The sequence below is a fragment of the Anser anser genome (assembly GCF_964211835.1).
Source record: "Anser anser genome assembly, chromosome: 3".
Lineage (NCBI taxonomy): Eukaryota > Metazoa > Chordata > Aves > Anseriformes > Anatidae > Anser > Anser anser.
The window spans coordinates 63192715-63206974 of NC_139722.1; the positions used below are offsets into that span (position 1 = coordinate 63192715).

A 14260-nucleotide genomic window follows, 5' to 3' on the forward strand; every position below is an offset into this window, starting at 1 on the left:
ACTCAGACCAGGCAGGTTGCTCGGGCCCATCAGGCTCAGCCATACCCGAATCTACGTGAATGTCAAACTTAATGTATTCATCACCAGAATTTTCCTCCTCTCACGCTTTCTTTTAGGCACTCAGCAGGGAAGACCTATTAAGGCAGAATTTCATATTATTGGAGTTTCACTATTGAATTAACCAACTTTCAGTTCGGTTTGCCATTACTTCAGACTTTGAGCTTTGCTCCTCTTCCCTGCACAGGGGCTAAGTCAGATGTCCACACTGGGCTACACTGTGCACTCAGTTCTCCTCAGGGTTTTAGTTTTCCATGTGTCTGCACATTATAAGTCGACTACAACAGCCACGTCACCCGCCATGTTGAGTTACCTCACTGTCACACGTTCTTTCGTCCAAGCTGGCTTTCCTCTCCCGGAATAGCAACCCACCAGCAGCTGTGACCAAGAACAAGCTGATCTTTATTGTGCAGAGCTTCATGATACTTTCCACTGCACAGCTATGCGTGCATTTATAGAAGTGTCTACACGTGCTGTAGGTGGCACAGCATTTCCAGCTTCAACTCCCCAAGGTACCTGTGGTTTCCCTCTGTCCTCTGATGGCTTCTGTCTCGCTGTTCCCCCACCCTCACAGTAGACCGGGGTGCTCCTGGGTCAGTTTCTGGGGAGAACACATTCCTCTGCTCCGTGGTCTTTGGAGAAGTTGAGGATCCCAAGTGCAGCTTGTTGAAAATGTCCAGCCCCTAATGCTCCTCTTTGTGCTTGTCTTCTTCGTCTTGCAGATGGCTACATCTGTAGAAATGCAGAAGTCCGGCCATGTTCTGCAAAGGGCTTACCTTCTATATTTTATAATGTTTATCTTTTTATCTTTTTTGAGTTATCAACACCTCCTATTTGGAAATAATTTTGAATTAAGCTTTCATCAAACCCCACCAAATATAGAAAATGTAGGTAGGTTTCATCTCTCTCTCTCTCTTTTTTTTTTTTTTATTCTCTACATTGAAGTTTCAGCCTGTAATAGTAACATCTGTTGCATAGCTGTCAGAACAGGAATTATTCCTAAACTCTTTTTATTGGCATGCTCTTTCTGTTGTGTTTCAGGGTATTTCAACTAAATATTTTCAGTGCTAGGGGAGGTGTAACTAAATCATATTGATCATGACATATTTTTCGCAGAGTTTAAAAGAAACAAGCTATTTGAAAATACATGTTAATTTATAAATGGTTGAATAAATCTGTTTTAATACTGCAATGAGGAAAATATCATCTGTATATAAAATTAAACCATCAAAGCCTATAATAACTGGGAAATAATTGCAGGACATCAGAGAGGACAGCAAAAACAGGAGCTGATAACTTTGTGGAACCAGTAAGTGTTTAATCTATAAACTCTCTTGTTTTGAGCTGGGTGAAGCAGAGACAAGTAGACACAAGAAAAAGTACAAACAAGTTCTTTATTCTGAAACTGCATTAGAGCACTCTAAAGATAGCATCAAGGACTGCGTGGAAATCCCCTGGATACACTTCGTAATTTTTTCCGGTGAATCTCAGGATAGCAAATATGAGAGGCAAGGGTAAGTGGATGACCACAGCTGGTGTAAGCTGCACTTTGGCATTCTGCTTTTGTGGCGCAGGCACCCAGAGTGGAATTCAACTTACTTGTCCTTCTCTCCCTTGACTATAAGTAGCATCCTGATGACTAGTTCAGATGTAGATGTTTACACTGTAAAGGTGACACATTTGATGAGATGTATCCCACACACTATTTCTAAGGTGATGTTTCCTCTCAAAGAAAGTTAGAAAATCAGGGCAATGCACAGATTACCTTTTACTTTGTAGCCTACTGACTACTCAGATTTTGATGATGGGCAAACCACAGAAATCATTAAAATATATGCCAATTAATGCCTCCTGAAATCAACAGCTCTTAGGCATTTAAATGCCTTGCATAGCTGGGGGAAGTAACCTCTCACATCTTCCATGTATCTATTTGTTCTGCAAGAAATTGAAGAACTAACACTCACCTGACTCACCTCAGTAGTTATGAGATTATATTCATTAATGATTACAATATGATCCTGAGGTGAAAGATACAATACTTAACTAATTATACTTAATATTTCTATCTGTATTGATGATGTACTTGATCCCCACCAACAATGTAATGTGGGGATCAGATGAGTGCCAACTTTAGAGATTCTAGCATTTTTCTGAACTAACTTTATCTTGTTTTCTTTCAGGTACTCCATGAGATATAGAGGAACCAAGAAGAAACTTGCCCCAAAAGAACATGTAGAACAAGATACATGTCTCTGCACTAAGCAATCAGCTATATCATAAGCCCACTCTGTTATCATTTACACAGTTAGCTTACCGGTGTTACAGAAATGTATTTGAATTCCTAAATAGTTCCCAGCTCAGGTGTGTTGTGTTCCCACTGTAGAAAATCGGAGTGCAGTAATATTGGAGCAGGGCTGTTTGGAGTAATTGTTAACTGCAAGATACTTGGCATTGTTACCAAGGAAAATATATGCCACACTTGCATTAATAATGCATTCAGGAAAACAAGATTTTCCTTCGCAGTGGTTGGAATTATATCAAAGAACTACCTGGCTCCATCACCAATTTCTCTTGTTAACTGAGCAAAAGATCTGAAATGTTGTCAAACTACATGAAAAAGTACTGGGCCACAATTCTCTGCACGCCTCACTCAGTTGGCTGCAGATCATTATGTTTAGCTTCTTTGAATCATAAAGATGGAGATGTACCAGGGAATTTGTATCCAGCTTATACAATGATTAATGTTATAAACTGAGGGGGAAATAGATGACCCATTTGTTTACTCTGAGGTTTTCAAAGTTATCAAGGGAGATGAGAATAAACCATTGTGGCATGAACAAGGAAGTGAAGTGAGAAGTTCATCTCCTTTCTAGCTAGCTGTTATCTATTTTTTTGCAGTGATTTATTGCCACAATCAATGAATAAACACCCTTTTTACAGTGGAAAATGTTCCTAATAAAGATAAAATTCTGATCTCAGTGAGAACTGGGAAGTACCAGTAAAAAGTTATTAGCATGGAAAAAAAGTCTAAGCAATGAGAAATACACAGGCAAAAACACCTCTTCTCCTAGCTTGCTTATATATACAAGAACTGCATAATTCTGATTTACCCCTGCAACAAACAGTGAACACATATTGAGGTATTTGCCCATTGTGCCCCCCTACCCTCTTTGTGGTTTTCAGGATCTAATACCCCTTGTATATTTGTCTGTATTAAAAAGCATTTGTTTCAGCGGATCTAGATTGCTAATCCACCTATCTTACACTGCCTGTTTTACAGAATCTTCTGTCTCCTCCATTTTTACCGGTTTCCCAATCTTTCTGTTTTTTTCTTTTTTTTTTTTTTTTTAATTTATTTATTTAGTTATTTATTTTATCTTATCAGTAATGACTTAATATTTTCTTCCTGGCCACAGATGAAACTGTTGAATTAAACCAAATCTGGCACTGATCTCTGCAGAAAATAACTAGAGAAGTCATGTGCTGAAGATTTCTCATTGCCAATCTATTAATAATTTTGCCAGGATGTCAGTTCTCAGTTTAATGTGTGTGCTGTTTCTGGCAGTGAGAATTGCTATATTTTTCTATCAGAATATTGTATAATATTGAATTAAATACCTCACAAAAGTGTACATAATCACTTTTATTAACCATTCTAGTAACTACTGTCAGCTATTCATGGAATCATTATTTTTTTAAAAAAAGGTGTTTTATTCTATTAATTAACTTAGAATGACATGAACTATTTCCCTTCTTCAAACAACTGTTGTAGGATTTGTGGGTGTAAGTTGCCTTCAAGAAGAAATGATGTTATTTACTTATATCACACAAGAACAGTATTTTCCATTGCATTAATAATTTAAGGAGAACATTAAATACAGAACCAGGATGTTTACTGAACACTTTTTCCCTGTATGTTTATAGAATTGTTTATCTCCAGAGGAGATATTTACTGCTGCTGAGATGAATTTGATGATAAAAACTTCTTTATTGCCTTTAGTTTTGCTAACCTTTGATTTTCCCTCAATGTGAGTGTAACTTGGCTAGAGAAGATATCCAAAGTGTTCCTAAGTTCATCCTTCTACATGTTCACGTTCTCTTTCTGTAAAGTGGAATTATATTGTAAAAGATCTAATCATTTTACACAGGCCAAAAATGACCTACAATATAAAAGCTCTTCAATGTCATTAACTTTTTGTAGTCTCTATGTACCAATCTAAACCCCATGAAAAATAAACAAAGTCAAGCCCTTAGCAAAGTTTCATGCCAGGCAATCTTTTTTTACCTACCCTCTGTCCAAAACACGTAAACCACTGTATCTTCTGCCATCTGGTGCTCGACTTTGTGGAGTTTCAATCCCTGTATGTGGGAGAGAAGTGTTCATGCTATAAACAACTCAGATGTCAAATGAACAAATGGATGACACACAGTGTGTACTGGGTTACAGTTCAACCGTCAGGTTTTGGCATTATGTGGTAATGCAAAAAGTTCCCTCCTCCTACGTGTCTGCACAATTCATCAAGCTCCACTGCCATATTCTTGCTACTGGGCTGTTCCAGCATAGCAGAGAAAATGATCCTTCAGACACTCAACCTAAAAAATATGGTGGCCTTCATTTGTAGCTCCACTCAATTGTCAGGTTGTACAAAGGCTAAACAAACTGCAAACAGTTGAAAAAAAAAATCAAATATTTTCCTATGTTAAATAAGAGAGAAAAAATGTGTTATGGATTTCCTCCATCTGGTCACTGAAAACTTTCAGGAGGAAAGCATTAATTTTAGAAACAGCAATTCATGCATTTGTAATGAGATTTACATATGGGTATAAGCAAAAAAGAGATAATCCATGGGAAGTCTGTGAAGGCTTTTTCTCAAGAGCATTGTCTATTATCTCTGAATGGCTCAGCTGAAGTTCATCTACACCAATGCAACAGCATGGGCAGCAAACAGAAGGAGCTGGAGCTTTGTGTGGCAAGCAAACTATGACTTAGTTGCCATCACTGACACATGGTGGGATGACTTCCACAAGTGGAGTGCTGCAATGGATGGCTATAAGCTCTTCAAAAGGGATTGACAACAAAGGAGGGACATTGGCATGGCTCTCTATATTAGAGGGTGTTTAGATGTTGTAGAGCTCAGGGCTCAGAATGATAAGGTCGAGCCCCTGTCGGTAAGGATCGGGGTAAGGCCAACAAGCCAGACATCCTGGTGGGGGTCAGTTATAGACCACCAAACCAGGATGAAGAGACAGACAAGGCGTTCCACAAACAGCTGCAGAAGTCATGCTATCATCAGCACTCATTCTCATGGGAGACTTCAGCTTCCTAGACATATGCTGGCAATACAATACAGCCCAGAAGAAGCAGTCTAGGAAGTTCCTGGAGTGTGTGGAAGACAATATCCTGACACAGCTGGTAAGTGAGCCTACTGGGGGAGTGCCCCGCTAGACTTCCTGTTCACAAACAGAGGAGGACTGGTGAGAGATGTGGAGGTCAGAAGCTGTCTTGGGCAGAGCGACCACAAAATGGTAGAGTTCTCTGTTCTTGGTGAAGTCAGGAGGGCGTGGTGGTTTTACGCAGCTGGGCAGCTGAGCTTCCACCACAACCTCTCTCTCACTCCCCCTGCTCAAAGAGAAAGGGGGAGAAAATACAATGGAATAGGGTTGAGATAAGGACAAGTAGATCACTCAGAAATTATCATCATGGGCAAAACTGACGCAACATAGGGAGATTAATTAAATTTATTACCTATTACTAACAAGCTAGAGCAATGAGAAACTAAAAAAAAAAAAAAAAAACACACAAAGAACTCCTTCCCCTCATCCACCCTCTTCTATATCCTCCCCCCCCCCCCCCCCTTCCACCCTGAGCAGCACAGGGGAACAGGGAATGGGGGCTGCGGTCAGTCCCTGACGCTTCATCTCCGCTGCTCCCTCATGGTCTCTCTCTGCCCCTGCTCCCCGTGGGGTCCCTCCCACGGGATGCCGTCCTTCCCGAACTGAGCCTGCGGCGGCTGCCCACAGGCAACAGCTCTTCAAGAACTGCTCCCACATGGGTCTGTACCACAGGCAGCAGCTCCCCCCAGACCCCCTGCTCATGCTTGGTCTCCTCTCCACGGGCTGCAGCTCTGGCCCAGGGCCTGCTCCTGGGTTAAAAACTGTCTGGATGGCCGGGCCCAGAGAGTAGTGGTGAATGGAGTGAAATCCAGCTGGCAACCGGTCACCAGTGGTGTTCCCCAGGGGTCGGTTTTGGGGCCCATCCTCTTTAATTCTTTTATTGACAATTTAGACAAGGGGATTGAGTGCACCCTCAGTAAGTTTGCAGGTGACACCAAGCTGGGGAGAAGTGTCGATCTGCTGGAGGTTAGGAAGGCCCTGCAGAGGGACCTGGACAGGTTGGATCGATGGGCAGAGGCCAATGGGATGAGGTTCAACATGGCTAAGTGCCGGTTTTGACTTTGGTCACAACAACCCCATGCAGTGCTACAGGCTTGGGGCAGGGTGGCCGGAAAGCTGTGCAGAGTAAAAGGATCTGGGAGTGTTGGTTGATGAACATGAACCAGCAGTGTGCCCAGGTGACCAAGAAGACCAACAGCGTCCTGGCTTGTATCAGGAATAGTGTGGCCAGCAGGACCAGGGAGGTGATCGTCCCCCTGTACTCTCCTCTGGTGAGGCCACACCTCGAGTACTGTGTTCAGCTTTGGGCCCCTCAGTACAAGAAGGACATTGAGGCCCTGGAGCGTGTCCAGAGAAGGACTACAAAGCTGGTGAGGGGCCTGGAACACAAGTCCTGTGAGGAGCAGCTGAGGGAACTGGGGTTGTTTGGTCTAGAGAAGAGGAGGCTCAGGGGAGACCTCATTGCTCTCTACAACTGCCTGAAAGGAAGGTGTGGAGAGCTGGGGGTTGGCCTCTTCTCACAGATACCTAGTGACAGGACTAGAGGGAATGGCCTCAAGTTGCGCCAGATGAGGCTTAGGTTGGAAATTAGGAGACATTTCTTCTCAGAAAGAGCAGTCAGGCATTGGAATGGGTTGCCCAGAAAAGTGGTGACGTCACCGTCCCTGGGGGTGTTGAAGGAAAGGGTGGATGTGGTACTTGGGGATATGGTTTAGAGGGCAATATTGGTGGTATGTGGACGGTGGATTAGATGATTTCAGAGGTCTTTTCCAACCTTAATGATTCTATGATTCTATTTCCCTGTCCCTCTCAGCTACAGTGTCTCCAGGTTGCAACTCCGAGGACCGAGGACAACCCAGGACTATCTTTCTCCAAAAGATTTGGGTCTGGTAGGTCTGAGGAGGAATTTTCTTCCCTGGACAGTCCATCTGGGAAGAGTGTAAATGGTGCTTTGTCATGGACATTTGCAAAGAGGGGGTTTCCTGTTCATGACTACAAGAGATTATAGATTTGCCTCTTTAAAAAGAATTAATTGTCAAGAAGAACCACACAAGCTTACTCCTGGGTTCAGCTGGCAGGCACCATCCTGGTGGTACAGCTACAGCTGCTATGGTAAAGCATGGCTAGGAGATGGCCTTTCCCTCTGCCTTGTGACACCTGTTCCTCCCCACCACACTGCCTGTGGAATCTACGCTGCTGTGCCCACAGACGAGGCCACCGCAGCCCCTCCAGGGCTGAGACGTTTCTGTGGGGAGCCATCTTCCCTCCCTGTCACCTGCTGGGGCTGGGCCTCCTGTGGGTTGGGGAGGTGGGACAAGGCAAGAGAGCAAGCCAAGGGCTCTTGAACAATGCCAGAAGTGGATGAATCTGCTCATCATGTACTTCCTTTTCATGCATTTAGTTAGTTATTTCCATCTTCTGATTTATTCCCATTTCTTTTCCTGTACTCTGTATGCCGGCAAACCCCAGCACTGCCCCTGCGTCCTGGGGGCCAGTGCAGCAGGACACACTGGTGCCAGGTAAGAGCTAGTGCACCTCCTGCTGCTGGGGGACAGGGGCAGCCCCACAGGGCAACCATGCATGGCTCAGCTTGACTTCCATCACTTCGCCCAGCATGACCTAAAATACAGCCCAGTGTCTTTATGATGCGTGGAAAAAACTCTTGAAATCTCTTTGCTGCTTCCACATATAGAGCCTAGCAGAATCTCTTGGGGTTTTGTTTTTTTGTTGCTTGTTTGTTTGTTAGATTTTGCCTCATTTCCTGTGAATTTTGAAAGAAAAAGTTTTAAAAAGTCCCCAGGCAAGCATGTTTCCAGCATGGGAGGAAGAAACTCAGCGGTGCCTGTCCTGCCCAGCCAGGCTGCTCACTCATGCCCAAGCCGTGCGATGAAGTGTGAGCTAGGCGCAAGTTTCTAACCACTGATACCACCCCATTCACCCACAAGGACACAACTTTATGCCTTTAAACTCTGGTTCATCCATTTCACCCGTTCTCAAAATGATTCTACAGAGAGTTAGAGGTACAAGCCTGGATAAACATATTTATACCGCACCAGTCACGTGGGACAGACAGGTGTGCAAGACTGTGCGTACCCTTGCTCACAGCAGTGAGCCAGAGCATCTGTGTGCCAAATATTTTCAGGCTTTGTAATTTAAAGGAAACTGCCATTAAAAAGACAAACAAACAAACAAAAAAAAACTGTAACTGATTTTCTCTGAAAAACTGTGATCAGGGTGAAGAAAAAAAGCAGAGTGTTTTGCTGATTTTCTTTTTTTAAACTAAGATTGCAGCTCACCATTGTAAAATTACCTCAGTCAAAACAACATTGCACTATCATTGTATATAATGTCAAAGCTTTAACATACAGCTGTTGCCTGACACAATACAATATTACTGAAAGGCTGATTAAAAAAGGACAGTGTATATTTATATTGTACCTTGCCTTCTTCTATAAATAAGTTACCTAACTAAAGCAAATAGTGAGAGGAAAATGAGATCTTGCTTACAGCATTATTTATTTTGTCACCAAAATTAAGTTTACCACATAAAGTTAATAACTGCAATTTAAAGACATCATCTCACTGAATAACAGTGAGAAACAGGAAAAGATAAGTCACACCACACCCAGAAACCACGCTTGCATAGTCACAGAATAACCTGAGTTTCCTGAACAAATGACAGGTGATTTTTTCCAACCTTCAGATAGTCATTTTTGTCCTCCTAATTCTGGCTTAATCAAAAACCACATGTGAAAATCTTAAAAAATCCGCCCTTAAGTACTCACCCAGGCTGGACGAGTCTGTTCTCTATGCCCACTGGCAGTGCAGGGGCTCATCTCAGCAGAGGGTCTCCCCCTGTCTCACCTCCTCCTCCCTGCTAAGGATGCTGTGGTGGGTGGGATGCTTTACCACTGGACCACCTAGCAGCTCCTCTACTTCTGCTTGGATCATGTCCAAATTCCTCTAATCAGAGGAATACGAATATAAAAGCATATCTGATGTCATTCGATCAATACCCACTTGAGAGTAATCAGGGATGACTTTAAAAAGTGTCCCCTACTTTTCCCTTGCCTATTAATTACACAAACTCCTCCTCCCCTCCCCTTGTCAGTGAGACACAGGGGAAACTAGCCACTGGTGATGACTTATCTGCACAGATTTCATGTGGCTTGTCATCACAAGACTGGGTTTAGCAGATCATGCAGCTGTTTTGCTAAACAGAGTGGTTTATTCTGTCTTTGGTCACTTTTTTTTTTTTTTTCCGAAATATAACATTTGCACAGATATGTGTTTCAAAAAAAAAATCAACTTCTAGATGGTATCTCTACTGTCTCAACCCTCACTACTGTAAAATCTAAGTTGGAAGTTTACCATGATTCATGCAACCTCTTCCTTTCCCACGTGAAAATAGTTCTTGTTCCTCAGACACTTTATCTAGGAGTCTCTCACACGTCTGTGTACCTGAGGCTCGAATGCTTGTACATAAGTCTCAATTGTTCTTTATTTCAGCTCAGGGTCAGATGTTTCAGACATCACTCATACTTCCAGCCACATCTCTCCAAGTAACGTGACAATATTGTCACATTTTTCCAAAACGTCATGAGGTACTTCCATCCATTTCAAAAGCTGTCACTGCCAGAAAACTTCAGATGGGAGTCAAGCCTGTGGCTGGAGCCAGCACATCACACACACCATCTGATACCCCCAAAGGATGCCTTCAGTTCCCACCACTCCACTGTCATCCAGGGGCTGGCAGATCTCCACAGCTTTGCCGTGTGCACGGTCTCCCATCTGTTTTGGCGTCCTGATGTCTTCATCTCTGTGCTTCCCCCTGGCACAGTCTCGGTGCTGCCTGCCTGTGCTGGGAAGCCACTGCATGTGCTGAGGACCCCGAGTCATCAGGGCAGTGCCTGTGGTCAGCACAGCTGCTGCCGTGCAGTGAGAGTGCTGTGACATAGCTGGCTGAGAAAAGTTTCCTTGTGGGCAGATTCCCCTTCCCAGTTCCTCTTTTAGCCATTTTTTTTGCCTCCCCCTCACTCATCACAGCCTCCTCCTGTCTGCTTGGCCAGCAGCCTGCCCGCCTGCTGCCTGTGTGCTGTCATCCCTGGTGCAAACAAGCACCACAATTGCTTTGTGAAGCCCACAGGACTTCACAGCTCTCATGTAATGACATGAAATGTTTGAAAATAGCTAAAAGACACGTTTTTTTGTGCCACATACTTTTTTTTTTTTTTATAAGTAATTTGCTGTGGTGCTTGGTGGAAGTATTTGTAAACATGGCTGTAGAGCAACCACAGCATTTTGTCCCCAGCCAACCATTATTCTGTACCAGGTGAAGGACCAAGGACAAAATGTTGCAGAAGTCCACATTCCTGTTAGTACACTGATGAGGACAAGCCACCATTAGCAAGAAAAACGATGGCATGGACGTGGCTGACAGACTCTGCTGTCTTGCAGTGCTTCTCTGCCTCTTTAAGAAACTATACAATCAAGAGGGAAGGAGTGTTTGATTTTTTCTAGGAGGTTATTTAGGGCTGCCTGTTGCATAATTAAGAAATGTTTCCACCAAGTGATTAGCAGCCTACCCAACTGTGCATATCTTTTATTCACCTTCTGCTTGGGAGCACACCCAGGCTTTGTGCTTTATATTGAGCTATTTTCACCTTTTTTGCTGCAGCTGTTTTCAATGGAAAGTGCTGAAAACGCTTCTCCTCTGCCTAATGGCCAAGGAAAGAAAAAATATTCCTTAGACTTCCCAGAGAAACAGTTCAGTCACCTATAGCCCTTTACAGGTTTCTTTGATACCTGCCTTTTGCTGAGGAGGCATCTCATGCCACACATGCCCTTTCTCCCTCCCCACCTTGGACAGACTGGCAGCATGCCCCTATACTGTTCTGTAGAGCCCACAGCCCATGCGGGTCCTTCAAGACCTGTTGTGTTCTGCTTAGGTGATCAAGGCTTTAAAAGGCATGCGAGCCTGGGAGAATTGTTCCCTCAAGAACCACTTCCTGCCATTACTCTGTACTTTTTTTTTCCTTTTTTTTTTTTTTGGCTTGAGAAGAACCATAGCTGCCATTTGTAAGTTTCCTCCCTCTATAATAATTTTCTCATGCCCTATCCATTTTATAAAAGGAAATCGAGATGTGCCTGGTTTTTCCAGTGCCTGTTGAAGGCGGAGAAAAAACACAAGCTTCAGTAGCTGACTTTCATGCAGTATACAAATACCCCAGCAATGCATAAAATATAGCTCACTCTTCAGAACTTCATAAGAGATCTAACCCATGTTTCATTCTGCAAGCAAAGAAGAGGGATGATGCACCTCAGATGAATCAGGCAAACAGCCCACACTTGCCTGAGCACTGGAGGCAGTCCGTGACAGTTTTCTCAGTGACCAGTGTCCCCTGGAGGTTCTCAGGTTCAGACCCATTGCGGTGAAGGCTGGGTTACTAGCACAGCAGAGGAGGATCTGCCTACCTAAGCATATTCATTGATTGATTAGAACTGCAAAAAGAGAAGATCAGAGAAAAATCTCTTCTCAAACTTCACGCAAACTTCACTGAAACTGACCTGAGCAGCCTTTAAAATTCTTACCACCCCCAGGGGCACCACAAGCTATGTGGGATGTTGATTATCTGATTACTGCAGCTCTCCCTTAAAAAAGGGTCCCTGAAAATCCCTCTGCTACATGCTGTATTTCTGCTACTTTCCTGGGGGATGTGTCACCTCCACCTGCTTGTAGAAAGAAGATTTATATAGGTTTAAAGAAGATTTAAGTACAGATTTATATGGCTTTGCCCGTCTGCCAGAGGAGCACAGGGGTGCCTCATGCCAGCAGCTTGAAATGTCTCAGTAAAGTCTGGGTTAATACCACAAACCTTCCACCAAAGCTTCCTGGCAGCTCTTCACTTCAAAACTTTTCTTACACTGGGATTGTTGGTGGAAAAAAAACCAATACCAAAGATAGAAAATGTTTGAGACTAAAAATACAGAGTAACCAGGGGTATTGTGTGTGGTTGAATAAAGGGAAGTACTTGACCTCATGGTGCCCTGGGTTCCAGATGAACAGTCCTGAGCCTGTTGAATCAGTATCTCACAGCTTGCTTTTTTGTCAGTATTCGTCCTTGACGTTATGTGTCACATCTTAAAGAAAAAATAAATCATTTATAACATCATATAAATATCTGCTTATGGGAATTAGTGACAGCTGCTACAGGTATGCACAACAAACAGTTTGTATCCGTGAGAATAAGGTACATTTGATGTAGCAATTGAATATGTACTACTTATAGCCACATAGAAAAAAAAAAAAAGGAAAAGGTGAACAAAGCATTCATTACATGGAGAGAGAAAACAAGGGCGCTGGAGTTTAATGTTCATTACCTTCTATTCAGGTACACTATGAATCCTTTCTAGATGCCTGTCTCTGAATAAGAGAATTTTGTGGGTTATCTGGGGACTCTAGACTGATGAATTCAGTTCCTGAGTCTCCCACAAATTTCCCATATAACTTAGAGAAATCATTCAACCTAGCAATGCCTAATCTTTTTTTTTCTTCACTTTTTTTTTTTTTTTAATAGCATTTCTAGTGACACTGCTCGGTATAAAACTTTCATATACTAGATCAGGTGCCTGATATGTCTGTCATATAGAAGCACACATACCTCATCATGCCTCCTAGTGCTCGTGCAGTGAACAACAGACACCCTCATCTTGTAAAGGTATGGTGTTTCTGCGTGAAAAGATCATGGTCAGGGCTAAGCTTATGGCCAGAAAGCTCTAAAAAGAGTTTCATAATCATAACTCGCTTTCTATTTGGCATCACAACAGACAGTTTCATCACGGACTTACTAAACAGGGATGCAAGATTACCTTGATGGTCTCAAGAAATCTCTCATTTCCAAATTTTAGAAAGCTACAACCATTAATTTTCTCTGAATATGCATGAGTCTTGGTCATGTTATTAGAAACAACAGACAAAACAGACTTACTGGCAATTGACATAAATGGACAAAAAGTTAATAAATAAATCACTGTTCAGCATAAGAAAAGTCCCTAGAGACAGTTGTGTAACTATTTATTTGCATCATATGAGATTTATACTGATTTCTGGCATGACATTAAGCAAGAAAAAAAAAATAAAGTTTTGCCCAATTTTTATGAAATCTTGTAAGTAAATGTGTGGTCACCATTTTCACAACACATGCTCTGGAAGAAGAGCCTTACTTTTACCGAAAGACTAAGAAAAAGGTAAAAATTTGATTGAACTACTTCAGCCTCAGCTAAATCTCATCACACGTCCTCTCAGCTGACTCCAGTAGTTTCGTTTTGAATGTACGATCTAATAATCTAAACTCAAATCTCACTGCTGTAGCAGTGCAAAGGTGTAGAAAAAACACCTAGACTCTGTGTGGGAATTTGCTACAAGATTTTGAAGACAGTTGTCCTGGTCAACAAGGTGCACCGATTCCACCCCCCCACCCCCCGTGAGTCAGTTATTTTTTGGGTAGCTAGTGCCTAGCCTGCCTACCATTCTCCATCACTGTTTTTTCTTAATCCCTAGCAGTGCATATCAGTCTCCATGAGTGCCAGTAACCAGAAACACAGCCTAACTGAGAGGAGAGAGAGTTTTGGTGCCACAGTACTGTTCCAGAATACCCCAGTGCTCTAATCCACTGCTCTACCAAGTGTTCACATTTCATTGTGTAATGTCAAGAAATATGAATCTGTTTAAAATATTTTATCAGATATGGATACAGAAGCAAAGATTTCCTATTGCTGGATACTGGTAATAATGCTTGGTAACAGGGAC

At 42.7% G+C, this 14260-nt stretch overlaps 1 long non-coding RNA gene across 1 annotated transcript; it reads right to left on the minus strand.

The window, feature by feature from the left end:
- Positions 1 to 1364: 1364 nt before the first annotated feature.
- Positions 1365 to 13919, minus strand: LOC310897159. Its single transcript, XR_014582108.1, has 3 exons — positions 9237 to 13919; positions 4347 to 4416; positions 1365 to 1543 (listed from the first exon to the last, which is right to left on the minus strand). It is a non-coding gene; the product is annotated as an uncharacterized lncRNA (long non-coding RNA).
- Between the last annotated feature and the right edge of the window lie 341 nt (positions 13920 to 14260).